Raw genomic sequence first — 20,965 nt, forward strand, 5'->3', positions numbered from 1 at the left:
ACAGAGACAAGCAGAATGGGAAGGGCCAATCTGAAGTGCTGGGGCTGGATTGTGGCTTTTGGTTTAAACAATTAGGTAGAGAGTGTGGTCACCAAACTAGTTCCCACAGGTGGCCCAGTGCTTTATGCGGGTCCTCATGCTGAGGGTTAAGGGAGGGAAATAGGTCCTGACAGTTTCTTTGTTCCCAGAGGGCTCTCTCTGTGAATGCAAAGGCTATCTCTCTGTGACACACTTTGAGATGAGTAACTAACCTTCCCACTGTGTGCCCTAGGTGCTCTTCAGATCACAGCCTCCACGCTGTATGTTTGGAGTCTCTTTGCCCTGCATTTTCTCCAGGAGCAGCTCCAGTGTCCTCCAAGCTCTGCCAGAGTCCAGCACACTGATCTTTAAAAGCCCTGCTGGTGGTAGGAACTCACAAAATTGGGTCCTTTTGCTTTCCATGCCAATTACTATGGGGATTTATTTTCCCCATGTGCTCCTCTGTGTGCTATTCTGTCTCTCATCCTTCTCAGCAACAGCAGTTCCCTCTCCACTGTAGTGGCCAGGATCTGCTTTTCTCCCAAGCCGCATCTCCAGTCTTCTACCTTCTTCAGTGTGGCCTCTTCTTTTTTTTTTTTTTTTTTTTTTTGGCCTCTTCTTTAGTTGTGGAGTTTGTTCTGCAAATCTTCAGATCGATTTCTGGTGTATTTAGAATGATTTAAGAGTTATTCAGTTGTATTCATGGGACAAAGAGACTCTAGAGTCCTCCCACTTCACCACCATCTTTCTCTCCTTAAGAATATTACAATATTAGATACTATTGTTTTGTCAGATGTGTGATTGACCCAGTATTCATTCACTCGTTTATTGTAATAAAAATCCTGACTTGGTTTGAAGGAGCACTGTGCATAACTTAAATAAAGAAAAAAGGGAAAAAAGGCTATAGGTTCTAGCTTCCCTTAAAGATATAAACAAAAGTTGTTGGATTTGGCTTCTTAGTTCTTTAAAGGGATGAGGATGGGGGCAGGATAGGCTCAGTGAGCATATATTGTTTTGGCCCTCTTTGCTTGCCTGGAATATGGACATGGTGATATGTAGGGAGCAGCCATTTTATAATGATGTATTTACCAAGAAAGGTAAGATCAGAAAGCTTACAGTATTGTCAACCTGAAAATAAAGAGCTGCAATGAGAGGCAAATGAGTGTTTATTTGGAATTGAAGAATTGCAGTTTGGGGAGCACAGATTCTGGCAGTAACCAGAAAAGTGTCCCACCTGCAAGGTGAAAAGCAGGACTTTTTATGAGAAAGGATGTGGGGGGCAATTACATGATTTAGATAAAAGGAAAGTTAATTGTTACTAACAGGCTGAACCAATGTGGTTACACAGACTGACTTTTTGGTGTTAATACCTCCTATGCATTAGTTAACTATTCTGTCTTCTGAAGTCCACAGCCAGCAGTTTTATTGATCAAGATATCCATTGCCCTATTGATTTTATAGATAATTGCTTGCCAAACAGTTTTTGCTTCTGGGTCAGACCAGGGGTCTTTTTGCCCAGCTCAAGATTATTAGGTCATTAGCCATTAGTTTTTTTTTTCTTAATATTTTATTTATTTATTCATGAGAGACAGAGAGAGGCAGAGACACAGGCAGAGGGAGAAGCAGGCTCCATGCAGGGAGTCTGTTGTGGGACTTGATCCCAGGACTCCAGGATCATGCCCTGGGCCTAAAGCAGGCACTCAACTGCTGAGCCACCCAGGGATCCCTCTAGCCATTAGTTTTAGAAAGGAAAATAGAGCTTTTCCTAAAAATGGAGTCTTTCATGTCCAGAAGTTTTGTATGACTACACAGTATTTAAAAGACAATAGAGGATTTTTTTTAAGGTTTTTTTTTTTTTAATTTATTTATGATAGTCACAGAGAGAGAGAGAGACAGAGACACAGGCAGAGGGAGAAGCAGGCTTCATGCACCGGGAGCCCAACGTGGGATTCGATCCCTGGTCTCCAGGATCGCGCCCTGGGCCAAAGGCAGGCGCTAAACCGCTGCGCCACCCAGAGATCCCACAATAGAGGATTTTAAGTTGTACATATAGGAAAGTTAATTTTATAAAAAATATTTACCTGTAAACGTATGAAACATGTAGTAGCATTTAGTTATCTCCATTGTAATTATGAAGTTTATGAAAGAAGGGGTTTATTGTCTGTTTAGTTAAGTCTTAAGCATTTACCACAATGACTAACACATGGTTGGCACTCAGTAGGTACTTAATAAATGATAGCAGTGATATTACTTTCTGACCACAGAGAAGAAACATGCACTTAGAATGCCTTAGGTTTGTGTTACTCTGTCTCAGCGTACTCTACGTATGTTAACTGTGCCTCTAGAGGAGGGCAGTCACGTGCCAAGGACTATATTAATCCTGTGTTCTTCAAACTGCGTATGAGTTCTCCAGCATCTGCAGGACTTTTGATGTGGGTGAAAGATATTCACTGTTAATCCTGTTTTCTTCAAGGCTTACTTTATCAAATTTCTGTATCTAATGAATAATACATCAGTAACCATCTTTTCTAGAGCATTTAAAGGATTACTAATTTTGATTAGTTGGACCCCTGGGTGGCTCAGTGGTTGAGCATCTGCCTTTGGGTGGGTGGGGGGTGGGAGGAACCGAGTCCTGCATCGGCCTCCCTGTGTGGAGCCTGCTTCTCCCTCTGCCTGTCTCTGCCTCTCTCTCTCTGTCTCTCATGAATAAATAAATAAAATAAATCTTAAAAAAAATATATTAAATACATATTTGTTTTTCTTTTTTTTTTCATATTTGTTTTTCATAGCCTTTTCTTGCACTGAGCTCCTAAAACCCTTGGAATTTACTAAGTGTAGAGAGCTATCAAGATGTCTTTTGTTATGTTAATGAGATGACTTTGGGAAACCCTTATGTAACCAAAGTGTAGGCTGGTTATTAGTGGCCCCAACCAGGTGACTAGAGGGTTGGAACTTTCAATCCCCCTCCAACTTTTGGAGAGGGTAAAATGTCTAGAGGTTGAATCATTTGCCAATGGCCAATGGTTTAATCAATCGTGACTATTGTTGAATTTTAAAAGTTACACTGAGTGGGCAGCCCTGGTGGTGCAGCGGTTTAGCGCCGCCTGCAGCCCAGGGCATGATCCTGGAGACCCAAGTCGGGCTCTCTGAATGATGCCTGCTTCTCCCTCTGCCTGTGTCTCTGCCTCTCTCTCTCTGTCTCTATGAATAAATAAATAAAAATCTTAAAAAAAAAAGTTACACTGAGTAAATTTTAAAGATTCAATTAACTTTATAAAATGATTCATGAATGTGGCAGCACTGCGGTTGTTGCTGAGCCCTGAAATTGGATTTGTTTGCCCCATGCTTAGTAAGCCCATCTCTGAGTCATCAGGTTTGAAGCAGAGAAAGATTTATTAAAGGACAACCCAATGAGAAGGCAGACATAGGTCCCAAATCTACCTTGCCTTGTTGATCCTAGGGACAGTTTATATATTAGCAGAAACATGTGGGTGTTAGAGCAGGGACTGGATGGGCCTTGAAACCTACGGAGGTCTTAAAACTTCTCCAGGTTACGAGTTATTCTCTGCATCTTGGCCTAGTGCCTTTAGTAGTCCTATTACATGTTGCCATTGTGTGGGCAAAAGAGATGTTCTTGTTAGAGGGTCATGGAGCACAATGGTCAAGAAAGAATTCTTGACACATATAGTGCAACTTAGTAAGTTTATTCAGCTTCACTTTTGCTGTATGAAGCTGGTGGTTATATGCTTAGTACTCAAGGGACAGGAGACATGCAGGGAGTATTATAAATATCTTCCTTGTATTTCTACTTGTAAAACTATTTTTTGCACAATTTCTCTGGTGTTTATCATTCAGTTCAATATTAACTCTCAGTGAAATTTACAGGCAGTCATGAGACCCTTTAAGAATGTAGCAACCAGGGATCCCTGGGTGGCGCAGCGGTTTGGCGCCTGCCTTTGGCCCAGGGCGCGATCCTGGAGACTCGGGATCGAATCCCACATCAGGCTCCCGGTGCATGGAGCTTGCTTCTCCCTCTGCCTGTGTCTCTGCCTCTCTCTCTCTCTCTGTGACTATCATAAATAAATTAAAAAAAAAAAATTAAGAATGTAGCAACCAGGGAACCCTGGTTGGCGCAGCGGTTTAGCGCCTGCCTTTGGCCCAGGGCGCGATCCTGGAGACCCAGGATCGAATCCCACGTCGGGCTCCTGGTGCATGGAGCCTGCTTCTCCCTCTGCCTATGTCTCTTCCTCTCTCTCTCTCTCTCTCTGTGTGACTATTATAAATAAATAAAAATTAAAAAATTAAAAAAAAAAAGAATGTAGCAACCATGGGACGCCTGGGTGGCTCAGCGGTTGAGCACCTGCCCTTGGCTCAGGGCATGATCCTGCAGTCTCAGGATCGAGTCCCACATCAGGCTCCCTGCCTGGAGCCTGCTTCTTCCTCTGCCTACAGCTCAGCCTTTCTCTCTCTGTGTCTTTCATGAATAAATAAATAAAGTCTTTTAAAAAAAAGTCTTTAAAAAAAAATGTAGCAACCAGCATGTATTTGATCCTTATCGGAACTATGCGGGTTATAGGTCAGCTTTCAGGGTTTAAAGGAAAACATTTTTCTGCTTCTATCCTTGATCAGTTATCAAGGAGCCTGCCTCCCCAGTTCCTGTACCTGGAAAAAAAAGAACAAAGTTCATAATTCTTGCAATGCTGTGGAGTAATATGCTTAGTTGTTCAGTGTGTGGAAATGTGTGTCAGAGGACTTTAGTTTACATGAATAAAGTATAAGTTTACAGTCTAGCAAGTAGGGGGGATCCACAAAGAGCTACAGAAAGGGAAGTTTTTAAAACCAGAACGAGGGAGTCATAAAAAGACAAAAGGATTATTTCAGGTGAGATTGAGACAGAGCAGGGACTGGACTTGGGTCTCCTCCCCCCTAAGCACAAATCCAGTGTTCCTTGGCTAGGTCTGTAGAGGAAGAGCTGAGCCGCAAGGCTTTGTGAGTAACATACCTCACGGGAATGCAGAAGTACAATATATGTTTAGAAGTGAAGCACGGCTGCAAGAACTGGAACAAACCAGTCAGCACCAAGATGGACCCAGTGCTGACCTTTCACCAAATTTCTCCCTTGTTAAAATACTAAAAATCATGTCCAGGGTAGAATTAGACATGTGACACATAAAGAAGCATGACTGTTAAGTGTGCAAGTGCCCCCCAAAATCACTGCCCCTACATGTTTAGCCATCACCTTTTTCCTGCTTAAGTCTCTTTAAAGCTCTCCTTGACCTCTGGGGAGACAGCCTGAGGATCTTCCCTCTGTGCTGTCTCCCTTGTGCTGAGCTTAAGTCCCAATAAAGCCTTGCCTGGAACTGCTGTTTGGCCTCTAAATAACTTCTGTTGTTTAGAGAGCCCAAGGGCCCAGTTCCATATCAAAGTCACCATCCTCTTGGGGAAAAAAAAGCATCTCATGAGGTGGATTTCCTCACTTTCCTTTGGGGAGATAGAGAGGCACTATGTGACGGATAACTTTATTGGTGTGACCAAAACCCGGGCTGCCCAGTTTTCTTTTAAAATAGTTATTTTACTAGTAAAATGAGTTTGTTTGGGAATAGCAGAGGAATCACAGTTTGGTACAAGCAAGCCATGGCAAATCACAGACAAGTCTGAAGAAACAAAGGAAAGGTCATCTTTTTTTTTTTTTTTTTTTTTTTTAGTTTATAGTAGGAAATAGGAGGCAGCCTGGGTGGCTCAGCGGTTTAGCACCGCCTTCAGCCCAAGGCCTGATCTAGAGTCCTGGGTTGGAGTCCTGCATCCCTGCATGGAGCCTGCTTCTCCCTCTGCCTGTGTCTCTGCCTCTCTTTCTCTTCCTCCCTCTCTCTCTCTCTCTATCTATCTCTCTGTGTTGTGTGCCTCATGAATAAATAAAATCTTTAAAAAAAATTTTTTTTAAATATAGTAGGAAATTGGGGTGGGTTGTTTTGAACACAAGTTCATTGGAAGAGAATGAGAGTTTGACATTGTAGAGTTTTCTTATTGGCTGCAAAAAGTGTTTAGTACTTTGTTGCCAGGGCAGAAGAGATCTTCCCTCTTGTTATTAAAAGCAGGAGATAAATTCCTACCTGAAAAGTGTCCTCCCTTGTCAAAATAAGGATTATCTTTCTTATTCCTGCTGATTATGCAGACTACAAGGAGTGGTACATGAGAGCTTCCCCTTCATGGGAGGTTTAAATGAGGTTTTTATTCATATTTTCATGTTAAAAAAAATACAGTGTTATATTAGTTTCAGGTGTCATTCTCACACTTTTTAACACTGTAATGAAACCTCCATAAAAATCCCAAAAGGACAGAGTTCGGAGAACTTCTGGGTTGGTGAACATGTGGAAATGTGAGGAGAGTGCCAAGCTCAGAGGGCCTGGAAGCTCTTTGCCTTTTTCCCATACCTTGCCTATGCAGCTCTTCCATCTGGCTTTTCCTGAGCTATATCCTTTTATAATAAACTGGTAACCTAGTAAGTAAAATGGTTTTCTGAGTTCTGTGAACCTCTCCAATACATTAATCGAACACAAGGAGGGGTTAGTGGAACCTCCAGTCTGTAAATGGTTGGTCAGAAGTACAGGTGACAACCTGGACTTAGAACTGATGTTGGGAGGGAGGTGATAGTCTCAGAAGACTGAGCCTTTAACCTGTGGAATCTGATACTATTTCCAGGTAGATCATGTCAGAATTGAATTAAATTGTAGGGCATCTAGCTGGGTGCTAGAGAAGTGCTTGGTGGTAAGGGGAGTCCCTATAAGTTCCCAACTTGGAAACGTGTCAGAATAGTTTACTATTCTTTTGGATTATTTATTTATTTATTTATTTAAGATTTTATTTTATTTATTCATGAGAGACACAGAGAGAGAGGCAGAGACACAGGCAGAGGGAGAAGCAGGCTCCATGCAGGGAGCCTGACGTGGGATTCGATGCTGGTACCCCGGTACCCCAGGATCATGCCCTGGGCCAAAGGCAGCCACCGAGGCTGCTGAGTCACCCAGGCGTCCCTCTTTTGGATACTTTAAACGTGAAAAGAGCAGACAACATTGGAAGTAGGGAGATTTAAAAAGTGGGGAAATATTTTTAAAAAGGAAATTGTGATATTCAAGGAAGAGCTAACGATGCCCCAAACTAGTGTGTTAGTAGTAGAGACAGGAATAGATGGATTGGAGATACATTCAGAGGGAAAATGTTAAAATTTGCTGAAGGGGGCAGCCCCGGTGGCGCAGCGGTTTGGCGCCGCCTGCAGCCTGGGGTATGATCCTGGAGACCTGGGATCGAGTCCCACATCTGGCTTCCTGCATGGAGCCTGCTTCTCCCTCTGTCTGTGTCTCTGCCCCTCTCTCTCTCTGTCTATGAATAAAAAAATAAAATCTTAAAAAAAAAAAAAGAATTTGCTGAAGGATTTTATGTAGGAGGAGAAGAATGAAAAATGACTCTGAAATTTCTGTTCAGACTTGAGAGGAGCACAAGCCAAAGAAACATACAGATTATACCTGCTGGGGCCATTTTCCCCAGGAGAAGACTGTTGGCATGAGAGACTGAAATAACTTGTCACATTATTCAGTATTGAGTTTGGGCCTTCTGTTGATTATCACCTGATCTATCCTTTCAAGTTAAATGTAAAAAATAAAGGTACAAAATATTGAAAGTAAGAAAGTAACAGACTAGTAAGAATCTTTTTGAGGATAAGGACTTGGTGCTTGGAGTGTGATTAAAATGATTTGGGTGTTTGCCGGTGTTTCTCAGAAGTGAAAAGCAGTATGAGAATCTTTCCCCAGTACCATGAGTCTACAGCCTTTCCACCTTCATTTCTTTGGACATGGATTATTTTACCCAGTCCTTTCTGTCCTAATCTATGTTGAGAGGCTCTAACTTCTCTAACTTCCTTCTCCCTGACTATATTGCATCCTGTACTGATTGCACCTTGAAATTTACTGTCACTTCACTTCAGATTATTAACTGTTCTGACTTAAGAGTAACTGTAGAAATGCAGTGACTAAAGGTAGAAAATACACAAGAAAATAAATGACAAGTTTGTGATTTTTTTTAAGATTTTATTTTTATTTATTCATGACAGAGAGAGAGAGAGAAAGAGAGAGAGAGAAAGAGAGAGAGAGACAGGCAGAGGGAGAAGCAGGCTCCGTGCAGGGAGCCCGACGATCCCAGGTTTCCAGGATCACGCCCCAGGCTGAAGGTGGCCCTAAACCACTGGGCCACCGGGGCTGCCCAGTTTGTGATTCTTAATAGAGAAATATTAGAAGCATTCCTATTAAGTCAGAAAAGAGACAAAAAGAGTCTCTTTTTTCTACTACTAGTTAACATTTCTTTAGAGGTGCTAGGTAGAGTAGTTAAACAAGAAAAAACTTAGAGGTAAAAAAAAAATTCTGAAAAGTAATATCATTAACTGCTTGATTCCATGGGGGAGTACGCAGAGGAGAAAAAATGTTTTTAATTTTTTTTTTTTTAATCACTCTCTGAAACTGAAATTGAGTTAAACAGCCTCACTAATCATTAATTCATGAGGGGGTCTGTCTTCTTTCAATCTCCACCCTGTTTCCCTTCTTCCTCTATAGAGTCATTCAAAGTATCTTTATATTGAATATGTTCTTACAAAGTCATATATTTTACTTGCATGTATTTTTTAGCTATACAAATAATATATCTTCTCTTTTTTGTTTTTCACTAACCACCATGTTTTTACAATCCTTCTGTCACTATGTAAACATATGTCAAGACATCTACCACTCTTTGCCTATCTAGTCTTCCAGGGGTTGGACCCTTGGGTTACCTGCGATACCCAACCACCGTAAGAAATTAAGTGAATATCCTTATATATATATGTATTCCTTTATGGACCTGTTTGAGAATTTTGAAGGCCATTGATATCTGGGTCAGGATATGAGTTTACTTGTCTAAGTAGTGTCAAGTCATGTTTAGATTAGTCGTACAAGTCCACAATTCCACTAGCATTGCATATGAGTGTTTCTATAACCCTAAATCTGCAAAGAACACAGCACTATCTAGCTTTTTCATATTTATGAGTGTAAAGTGTCTAAAGAATTACATCTGTGTAGTATTATTTGCTTTTCCATGATTGCCAGTGATTTTGAGTATTCTTTAATGCTTCTCAGCTTTTTGAGTTTATTTATAAATTTCGTCTTTGTACCTTGTGTTCATATTTCAATTCAGATTGCTGCCTTTTTGCTGCTGATTTGCAAGTGTTTCTTAAATATTCTAGGTATTAATTTCCTGACAGTTTTAGGTTCTGCAAATAATCCTATATGTATTCTTTTTCTGTTACTTATTAAACAGAAAGCCTTTATCTTAATGCTACAGTTGCATATTTTCCCCCTGTGGTTTATAGTACAAAATTGCTGTTTGTTTTTCTGCTCTATGATCACAAAGAAATTCTCCAGTTTTGTCTATTAACTTTGTAGTTTTATCTTACACATTTAGGTCTTTAGCCCATTCCAGTTTTGTATTTTCAAAAAAAACCATATTCTCCCAGGGTGCCTGGGTGGATCAGTCAGTTAAGCATCTCCCTTTGGCTCAGATTATGATCCCAGGATTGAGCCCTGTATAGGGCTCCCTGCTCAGCAAGGAGCCTGCTTCTCCCTTTCCTTCTGCCTGCTATTCTACCAGCTTGTGTACTCTCTTTCTCTCAAATAAATAAAATCTTTAAAAAACTTTCTTCCAGTATTGCCTCTGTTAGCCCTTCTCTGTGAGGTTATATTTTTTCTCTAACCCATGGATGAAATGTTTGTCAAGTGCTTTTACAGTCTACTAGCAAAAAAAACCTAGTGGACCAGATGGATCACCCTCAATTTGACAAATAAAATGCCTAATGCATTGTATTGATTTAGGACTGTAAACTATTTAAAATGAAAACTTCTCTCTTCCTACAACTCAGTCTTACTTTTTTTTTTAATTGAGTTTCCTTTGTATTTATTGCAACTGTTAATTAACAATTTAATTAACATTCACAACTTCTTAGCACCTCACTCTTAAAGATAGAAGCCTAGAGGGTGCCTGGGTGGCACAGTGGGTTAAACATCCGACTCTTGGGTTCTGCTCAGGTTGTGAACTCAGGATTGTGAAATTGAGCCCTGCATTGGGCACCGTGCTCAGTGAGGAGTCTGCCTGAGTTTCTTTCTCTTTCTCCCTTGCTCCTCCCCGACATGCTTGCTTTCTCTAAAATAAATAAATCTTAAAAAAAAAAAAAAAAAAAGCCTATGGAAGAAGGAGAATGTGTACAGTTTATTTCCCCTTCATGTTCTTCTAATCTTTGCCTAACACTACATTGTCTTAACCTCCCTAAAGTTGGAGCACTGGAAGGGAAGAAAGAGACAGGCTTTCCTGTCTCTTATTGACTCTTGCTGTTGTAATCAGTTTTTGGTTTTCTCCTGTGTTGGTGCATATTTAAAGCTGACTTTTTCTTATTGTCTGTTACCTGTCCGGGTTTCAAAGTAAATACTTGGCTGAAGATATCCATCTGCAAGGGGAAGCCATGAGGCTGGCACATCCTCTTCACAGAGACCACTTAAAATCCTTACATTACCCTCAGATATCCAGGAATACAGTGGTTAACCTTCTCTGGTGATCAGATTGCTCCTTCAGAGTTTCTTTAGGACAAAATAAAAGATTGCCCCAGGGCAGATCTAGTAGCAGTCCATGTAGTCCACATCTAGTCACCAGGTGGGAATTAGTCTCCCATCTCTCAGATGCATATTTTTCCCCAGATGGCATGAAAAAAAAGAGAAATTTCTCCTAAGAACTCCTTCTTCTCCTAAGAACTCCTTCGCTACACTCCATTTTGGATCTTAGAGGCACTGGGATCTATAGGGTCCACTTGCTTGGTTTGAAGAGATGAGGAAAAACCTACCTTCTTTCCCCAGGGGGCTGGGAAACACTAACAACTCTATCCGTAAATAGTCCTGCCTCACAAAAACAGTTGTCTTCCTCATCTTCTCCAGTTTCTCCAATTTCTCAAATACCTTGAAATATGTTGAACTGAGCATGGCAAAATTTGTGTATAGCCATTTCTTAGTTTTCAAATTTTGTGGAGATATCCAGAACCTCATTTTATTTTTTTAAATTTTTATTTATTTATGATAGTCACACAGAGAGAGAGAGAGAGAGAGAGAGAGAGAGAGAGAGGCAGAGACATAGGCAGAGGGAGAAGCAGGCTCATGTACCGGGAGCCCAACGTGGGATTCGATCCCGGGTCTCCAGGATCACGCCCTGGGCCAAAGGCAGGCACTAAACCACTGCGCCACCCAGGGACCCCCAGAACCTCATTTTAGAATGTAGGGTATGTTGCACCTATTTTTTTTCCTTTGATTGCTCAGGCAAAACACACAGAATGAATTTAATTCAACATTCAATTTATAAATCCAAAGCAATAAGAAACTTCAAGTTGGTTGGTATAACACACCAAACTCAATATACATTAAATATAACATGGATATATATATGAAAACTATAACCAGAGATTAATGGACAAAAACATAAAAGACTCGAGGAATAATAGACACAAAAAATGTGATAGTAGTGAGTAAAGTCAATAAGAATTATCATCATCTTATGAGGAAACTTGAAGAGAGGAAGCAACCAGAAAATAAGTAAAAAATAAATAAAAAACATAGGATAGAAAGCCTCAAACAATTAAAGATTTAAAAATAATTTTTAGAGGATCCCTGGGTGGCTCAACAGTTTAGTGCCTGCCTTTGTCCCAGGGTGTGATCCTGGAGTCCCGGGATTGAGTCCTGCATTGGGCTTCCTGCATGGAGCCTGCTTTTTCCTCTGCCTGTGTCTCTGCCTCTCTCTCACTCTCTGTCTCTGTGTCTATCATGAATAAACAAATCTTTAAAAAAATTTTTTTTAGGAGTGCCTGGGTGGCTCAGTCAGTTAAGCATCTGATTTGATTTTGGCTCAGGTCTTGATCTCAGGGTTGTGAGATCAAACCCCACATTGGACTCTGTGCTCAGCTTGAGATTCTTTACTCCTTTCTATCCTTTTCCCACTGCTCCACTCTACCAGCTCCTGTGTACCCTCTCTCTCTCTCTCAAATAAATAAATAAAAGCTTAAAAAAAACCCTCAATTTTAAAAAACTTTAATATAATCCAAATCTGATAATTATTTTATAAAATGCAGGTTGTTCCTGAAAAGCAGTTTAAAAGCACTGTAGAAAAAATAAATAAATAAAAGCACTGTAGAGTCCTGGAAGGAGAAGAGATGGAGAGCGCAATAGAAAGTTTATTTAAAGAAATAACATAAACATCCCAAATCTGAGAAATAGTTTGGACAGTCAAGTTTAGGAAGCTCATAGGTTGTCCAGATTTAACCCAACTATATGTTCTTCAAGATGCATTATAATAAAACTGTTTATTAACGAAGACAATGAGAATTTTAAAGCAGGAATAGGAAAAAAATAAGTTATATACAAGGAAACACACATGAGGCAATCAGTGGATTTCTAAAAAGAAACCCTGCAGGCCATGGAAAAGTGGGTGTGTATATTCTAATGGTGAGAGAAATAAGCTGCCAACTAAGAATATGTTAGCTAGCCAAGTTTTGCTTTAGAAGTAGAAGAAAGACTTTCTCAGATGAACAAAAACCTAGGGAAATTCATTATCACTATATTTGCCTTACAGGAAATGCTAGAAGGAGTTATTCAAGCTTAAATAAAAAGGCACTAATTAATAACATGGAAATATAAAACACATTAGTAAAGGTAAGTATATAGTCAAATTCCATTACATGAATACTATACTATGGTGTTTTTATAACCATTTGTCTTTAGATATGGTTAAAAGACAAAAATATTAAAAATAACCAAAGAGGTACCTGAGTGGCTCAGTCAGTTAAGCTTTTGCCTTCAGCTCAAGTCGTAATCTCAGGGTCCTGGGATTGAGCCCCATGTCAGGCTCTCTGCTCAGTGGGGAGTCTATTTCTCCCTCTCCCTTTGCCCCCTTTCCTCTGCTCATGCTCTCTCTCTCTTTCTCTCAAACCTTTTTTAAAAAGGTTAAGAAAATAACCATAGCTATAATCATGTTAATGAATATACAACATTAAAAAATGGTAAATTGTGACATGAAAAAATGAAATGACTTAGAACATATACTAAAAAATTGGAATGATACAGAGATTCGCATAGTCCCTGTGCAAAGATGACACACAAAAATGAAGTGTGTGCATGGGGGTAGGGAGTCGAGTGTGTATGCAATCTAAATTGATTTATCAGTATAAATTAGACCAGCCTTGTGGTAAGCAAACAACAAAAGCAATAGCAGATACAGAAAAGATAAAGAGAAGGGAGTCAAAGCATAGTACTACAGAAAATCATCAATTCACAAAAGAAGATGGCTAAAGACGAAGAGAGGAACAAGGAGACTATAAAACAGCCAGAAACAATAAAATGGCTATAAGACCTTACTTATTAGTAATTACTTAACATGTAATGGATTAAATTCTCAAACTGAAGGCATAGCATTGCTGAAAGATTATAGAAATAAGACCTGATTATATGCTGCTTATAAGAGACTCAATTCTGTATTAAGGACATTTATAGGATAAAAGTGAAGGAATGGAAAAAGATGTTCCATGCAATTGAAAACCAAAATATAAGGCAACTGCACTTACATCAGACAAAATATACTTTAAATCAAAAGCTTTTACAAGAATAGGTCAGTTCATCAAGAGGCATAACAATTATAAATATATATGTATTCAACATTGGAGCATCTCAATATATTAAAAGAATAAATACAAAAGGAGAAATAGACAAAAATACAGTAATAGTAATGGACTTCATTACCCCGCTTTCAACAATGGATAGATCATCCAGATAGAAAATCCGCAAGGAAACACTGAACTTGATCTATCCTTTAGATGATGTGGACCCTTTTCTTTGATCATTTTCCCCTAGGATTAGTATCTTATATGGGAGTATGGTACTTTTGTTATAACTGATGAAGCAACATTGATATATTATGAATTGAGGTTCATAATTTACATTAGGGATCACAACTTGTATAGTTTTATGAGTTTGTAAAGTACATAATGTCATGTGTCCTACAGCATCATGTTACACCATTACAACATGACACAAAATCGTTTTTACTGCCCTAAAGATCCTCTGTGCTCCAGCTACTCATCTCTCCCCTCTCCCTCCTATTCCATGGGATCCACTGATACTTTTATTGTCTTTGTAGTTTTGTTTTCATACAATGTCGTATAGTTGAAATCATACAATATGTAGCCTCTTTAGAGTGGCTTTATAAAAAACTGACTCAGGATTTGTTTTAATTAGGTATGGTAAGACACAGACATGAGAGGGGAGGAAGGGGGGAAGGAGAGAAGGGGGGATGGAGGGAGAAAGGGAGGAAGACATTTTTATACTTATAGGAGGTACAGCATACAACACAGGCTTCTGTGTACCAGCATCTGTTTTGAAGTAGAAAGAATAAGAAAAAAACATGGGCAAGAGACTTTGCTGTGATTTCTGCAGGAAGCAATGGGTTGGGATAGGGTAAGTAGGTTTAGGATTGATTAGTTTGCACAATCTCAGAAGGCTTCGTGGAAAAGTGCTATCTATCCCCAGTTGCTAGTGTATGGCCCTGGGGTAATTAGGGCAAGGGAATAGTGGTCCTGAATATGTGCCCAATAAATGAGGTTGTTTAAGTTTGTGCTCTGGCTGGTTAATTTGCATGCTCCCAGTTGAATTTTTACTATTTGTAAGGAATTGGCTACCCTAGGAGGCAGTCTCTCCAGAGTCAGTAAGTGTCCAGGTATGAAAGAATCAGAAATACGGAAAATAAAAAGGCACTTATTTTTTTCACTACACAATATACATTTAAGTTTCCTCCATGTGTTTTTGTGGCTTAATAGTTTTAATTTTATGTCATAGCACAATGATACATTATATAGATGTATAGCAGTTTGTCCATTCACCTTTTAAGGACCTCTTGGTTGCTTCCAGTTTGAGAAAATTAAGAATATGCTATGAACATCCAAGTGTGGATTTCTGTGAACATAAGTTTTCTACTTACTTGGATAAATATCATAGAAGAAAGATTGCTAATTCATATGGTAAGACTAAGTTTAGCTTTGTAAAAAACTGCCAAATTATCTTCCAAGGTGGTTGATCCATTTTCCATTTCTATTGGCAATGAATAATCAGGGTTCCTATTACTAGACATCTTTTCAGCATTTTGAATTTTAGCCATTCAGATAGGTGTATAGTGGTATCTCATTATTTTGATTTGCAATTTCCTAATTGCTATAGGATGTTGAGCAAATTTGCATATGCTTGTTATCTATGTATCTTTTGTGAGGTGTTCTGTTCAGATTTTACATCTGTTTTTTGATTGGATTGTTTGCTTTTTACTGTTAAGTGTTAAGAATTCTTTGTATATTTAAGAGTATTTTGCATATGTGTTTTGCAAACAATTTTCTCCTAGTCTGTGGCCAGTCTTTTTAGCACTTTTTAACACTTAAGATTTTTTTTGCACAGCAGAAATTTTTAATGATGTCTAACTTAACAGGTTTTGTATTTCATGGATCATGCTTTTGAGGTTTCTTAAGAAATCATTGCCAAACCCAAAGTTACGTAGATTTTCTTCTGTATTATCTACTAGAAGTTTTTTAGTTTTGCATTGTATAGTTTGGTATATGATGTATCTTGAATATTTTTAAAAATTTAAAGCTTGTCCCTAGATTCGTTTTCTTAATGTGGATATCCAGTAGTTCTAGCTACATTTGTTGAGTGATACCTTTCTTCATTGAATTATATTATAGTAGTTCCTTTGTAAAAGATCAGTTGGCTCTATTTATGTGGATCTGTTTCTAAGCACTCTATTCTATTTCACTGATTTATTGTTTTTGATAATACAAGGAGTCTTGATTATCCTTGTAGTAAATCTTGAAGTAAGAGTGTTAGTGCTCCAACTTCTTCATCCTCAGTATTGTGTTGACTTATGTTGGGTCATTTGCCTTTCTATATGAATTCAGAATCAGTCAATATCTACAAAATAACATGCTGAGATTTTGATTATTACAGCAATGATTCTGTAGCTTGAGTTTGGAATAATTGTCATCTTAACAGTATGAGTGTTCCTATCTATGAATATGGAATATTCATTTATTTAGTTCCTTAATTTCTTTCATCAGTTTTTTAGTTCTCTTCTTATAACTGTTACACATTTTTTTAAGATTTATTCATTAGTGCTTCTTTATATGATAAATGGTTATGTGTTTTTTAATTTTAATTTTATATTGTTCATTGCTGCTATATAGGAAAGAACTTGACTATTTTATGTTAACCTTGTAGTTGCAACCCTGGCTATAATCACTTATTCCAGGAGTTCTTTGTTGTTGATTCTTTTGGAGTTTTACATAGTCAACCATGTTATCTGCAAACAAAGATGGTGTTATTTCTTCTTTTTTAATCTGTGTACCTTTTATTTTCCTTGACTTGTTCCATTAGCTAGGATTTCCAGTACAATATTGAAAATAGCAGTGAGAACAGATATGTTTTTGATAGATGTTCCTATCAAGTTGAATAAATTCCCTTCTCTTCCTAGTTTGCCGTGAATGGTATTAACTTTTTTTTAAGTACTTTTTTTGCATCTACTGACATGATCAATATTTTTCTTCTGTAACCTGTAGATGTGTAATGGCTTAGATTACCTGATTTTGCAATGTTGAGATAGCCTTGCATCTCATCCTATGCATGCATAGGATAAACCTCAGTTGATCATGTTGTATAATTTCACACATTATTGTATTTGATATAGTGTTTTGTTGAGGGTGTTTGCTTTTATGTTCATGAGAGATACTACTATGTAATTTTCCTTTCTTATAATGTCTTTATGAGATTTTGGTAGTAGGGTATTACCTCATAGAATGAGTTAGGAACTCTGTCCTATTACTGTATTTTCTAGAAGACATAGTAGAGAATTAGTATCACTTCCTATTTAAATGTTTGGTAGAATTCACCAAGTGAAACCATCTGTGCCTGATGCTTTCTGTTTTAGAAGATTATTACGAATTCAGTTTAACAGATATGTTTTGCAAATCTGATGTTTTAGGATTTTGTTTGTTATCTTATTTGCTTTCATACAGTTCATAGCATTTTCTTATTAATACTTCTCATTTCTTTGGGGTCAATAGTTAAGCTCTTTTTCATTATGGATTTTAGTAATTTGAACCTTTTTTTATTTAATGGTTGTTTTAGATAAACATTTCTAATTTGTTGATCTTTTAAAGAAACAAATTTTGATTTTATGTATATTCTTTTTCTATTCTCTTTTATTTTGCATCTATTCCTTATTTCTTTAATTCCCTTTGTTTCTCCCCCTAGTTTTCTTTCTTTTAAGATTTATTTATTTATTTATGAGAGACACAGAGAGAGGAAGAGACACAGGCAGAGGGAGAAGCAGGCTCCATGCAGGGAGCCCGATGTGGGACTCAATCCTGGGACTCCAGGATCACGCCCTGGGTTGAAGGCAGGTGCTAAACCACTGAGCCACCCAGGGATCCCCATGTTTTCGTTATTGATTTCTAATTCAGTATCATGGGTGGAAGATATACTTTATATGATTTTAATTTCTGTAAATCTATTGAGATTTATTTCATAGCCTAAGTTGTGTTCTCCTCTGGAGAATGTTTTGTGTACTTGAGAAGAATATGTATTTTGCTATTACTGGTTAGAGTTTTTATTGATGTCTTTGATCTGGGAGGTTTATAATGTTGTTCACATCTTCTGCTTTTCGTTGAACATCTTCCTAGTTTTATCTACTACCAAAAGTGGTTTGAATGTTCTAATTACTGTTAAATTGTCAGTTTTTACTTCATGTATTTTGGAACTCTGTTTTTAGGTGCATTTTATGTCGTTGAAGCGTTTTTATGATAGCTTTAAAATTCATGTAGGATAATTCCAACATCTTTGACATCTTATTAGTGTTTTTTTATGGTATTTTCTCTTTTAAGTTGTATATCCTTCATTCTTGTGAGAATGAATAAGTTTTTATTGTTCTCTGGTAATTTGTGGTTGACATTTTGGTTCTTGGGTACTTGGTGAACTGGAATTTAGTTATGGTTCTATTCACACGCATGGTATGTGCAAGCTCCCGCTAGGTGTAAGGGGGAAGAGCTTTTGTTCCTGCTGTGTTGAGTGGTAGTCAGGGTCTGATTATACATTGCCTCTGCAAATGCCTGTCAACTAGTATAGAGTGAACCACAGCTAATAAATGCCACAATGATAGTCACAATTAGTCAAGGACCTAATCACACTCACACCCTCCCAGGGCAACTGTCAGCCAGGAGATGAGGCTTTATTTCTGGGCTATAATGGCACTGTTCCATTCATATCTTTGTAGGCTACACACTATTGATGCACCTGGATTGGTAGTCAAATTTCTTATACAGCAGCTGAATGTACTGATTGTTCGGGAAAAGGGACATTCATTGCCTCCTTATTCCTAGGCTGGGATTATAGGGCTGTGCACACACAAAGTCTTTGAATATATATACTGGCAAGGGAGTGATGCTGCTGGTTACTGTGCAGAATGGTGTGGGAGATGTTGAGGTAATGTAGAGTTGGCATTGTCAATAGGGCTTTTTGTTCCACATAGCCACAGCCTTTTCAGCCCTTTGTGTGAGGAAAACGGGTTGTGGAGGGTGTTTTCTCGTTATTAGTGAGTGGTGTGTTTATTTGGTAGTTTGCATCTGGTGGCATTTCATTTTGCAAGGTTCTCTGGTATTCAGGCTGGAGTCTAAAACAAAAACAAAACCCAACTCTCCTCCAAGGAAGTCACCACTGAGGTAGGTTCCTCAAGTCCCAAGGTCCATAAATAGTTTGCCCTCATTTCTCCAAGTTTCAGATTCTTAAGTGTGTTTCATATATTTATCCCCATAGACTTCATGCTTAATAAGTGAGGAGGAATAGGGCAAAATACGTGTACTTCATCATATCCAGAATGATGTTTGGGGGGTTTTGTATCTGCTCTTTTGCATGTAGGAATTTTGGGGGTTGTTTTTTTTTTTCCTGCTGCTAAAATTCTTTTGTTATTACTCATTTTAATTGGTTGGATTATGATTGTTTTGGTGTGATTTGCTTGGATGAGTTGAACTTCTTGGATGTTTAGGTTTAGTTTTCACCAAATTTGGAAAACTTATTTCTTTAAATGCCTTTTTGTTCCTGCTCATTCATTTTGCTCTCTTCCAGTGGTCCCAGTTACACATAATTAGATTGATTGCAGTTATCCCGTAGTCTTCTGTTATCTAATTTACTTTTCTTAGTCTGTTTTTCTGTTTCAAGTTGTAGTTTTTGTTGCTATGTTTTTAAGTTTACTAATGTTTTCTTTCAATCTCACCAATTGTATTTATAAATCTTAGAATTTTTATCTCTAGAATTTTGTTTAGGTCTTTTTAATATCCTTCACATCTTAACATGATCAATCTCCTCTTCCTTCTTGGGCATGTGGAAAATAGTTGATGGTCGTACTGCCAGTCTATTTCCAAATACAAAATCTAGCAAATCAAATATAAAACCTATTTTTGTCATTTCTGGATGTGTTTATATTGATTTTTCTCATTATATTCACGTTTTCCTGCATTTTTACACTCCTGTTTTTGTTTTCTTATCAAGCACACATCTTAAAATTTACCTTCTATGTGCTTGATATTTTTGTATTTCTATAAATATACTCAAGGTTTGTTCTGGAATCTCTATTACGTGGTAACAGTTTAATCTATGTTACCTGTTCCTATTAAGATTTACTTTAAACTTTATTAGGTGGGACCAAGAAGCCTTTAGTACTAACTTGCTTCTCTACCAGGGAGTAACTTTTTAAGTAATCTAACCAGTGCCTGTATATTATGAAGCTTACCACTCTAGCTGATGGGGACACAAACTATTCCTCGCTGTGTGGGTTCCCAAGGGTTACCTGTACTTTTTCTAAGCATTTCTTTTGCTGATCTCAGGTGTTTACTTCCATGCACAGATCAAGACTTGCTCTAGTAGTCTGCCTTGCAAACTAGCTATCTCTGCCTCCCTGGACTCTCATCTTCACCTTGGCATCACGAGGCTCCCCCCTGCATTCCTTCTCCCTGTGCTGACATGTGGAAATGCCTACTAGGAAGTAAGTGGAGTCGAAAGTGTGGATGTGACATTTGTTTACACTTTGTTAGGCATTTTGTCATCTGATGTTCAGTATCTGGAAACAACTGCTGCTTGTATTTTACCTAGTGTTTTGTTACTTTAGGCAAGAAGGTAAATCCAGTCTCTATTTTCCATTTTGGCTAGAAATAATATATTTTTTAAAGGTTCTAGACATACAGAAAATTTTTAAGAAAAAAATTTCCATACATTCTTCTCCCAGTTTGTGTAATACTAACATATTACCATGGTACAATGATCAAAACCAGGACATTAACATTGGCACACTACTATCAATTAAAGTACTGGCTCTTTTCTTTCTTTTTTTTTTTTTTTTTTAGATTTAATTTATTCATTTTAGAGATAGAGCAGGGGGGAGGAGAAGAGGGAGAGAGATAACCAGATTTCATGTTGAGCACAGAGCCCCATGTGGGGCTCAGTCCTAAAACCCTGACCTGAGATCATGACCTGAGCTGAAATCAAGAGTTGGGCACTTGACTGAGCCATCTATGCAACCCTAAAGTACGGGCTTTATTTAGATTTCACAAAGCTTTCTCTACTAATGTTCCAAAGATCAAATCCAAATTCCTGCCTGTTTTCAGTTGTTAAGTTTCCTTAGTCTCCTCCAATCTTTTGAGAGTTTTTCACACTACCCTTGCCCCTCATGACCTTTGAAGGTCATGGATTTCTGGAAGGTTCATTTTCAGTCTGCAGTTTCCTTCACGATTACATTATAGTTACACTTTTTTAAAGTCAGA

General features: G+C 38.2%; 1 protein-coding gene, 1 long non-coding RNA gene and 1 pseudogene across 9 annotated transcripts in view; 2 read left to right on the forward strand and 1 right to left on the reverse strand.

The window, feature by feature from the left end:
- Positions 1–20,965, forward strand: part of LOC121485486 — a 97,049-nt gene that overhangs the window by 44,354 nt on the left and 31,730 nt on the right. For 3 of the 8 annotated variants that reach the window (XR_005986294.1, XR_005986291.1, XR_005986297.1), the window contains one exon: positions 12,700–12,779. The exons of 3 other annotated variants lie outside the window; for them this stretch is intronic. This is a non-coding gene — a long non-coding RNA (uncharacterized LOC121485486). Of the gene's footprint in view, positions 1–276; positions 405–12,699; positions 12,780–20,052; positions 20,191–20,965 lie in introns of those variants that run through there. 2 more of the 8 variants (XR_005986295.1, XR_005986298.1) reach the window with 2 other exon arrangements.
- Positions 1–20,965, reverse strand: part of ZNF260 (zinc finger protein 260) — a 129,328-nt gene that overhangs the window by 30,078 nt on the left and 78,285 nt on the right. The window lies entirely within an intron of this gene.
- Positions 13,152–13,250, forward strand: LOC121485986 (annotated as a pseudogene).

The sequence above is a fragment of the Vulpes lagopus genome, chromosome 2 (genome assembly GCF_018345385.1).
Source record: "Vulpes lagopus strain Blue_001 chromosome 2, ASM1834538v1, whole genome shotgun sequence".
In the NCBI taxonomy this organism is placed as follows: Eukaryota; Metazoa; Chordata; class Mammalia; order Carnivora; family Canidae; genus Vulpes; species Vulpes lagopus.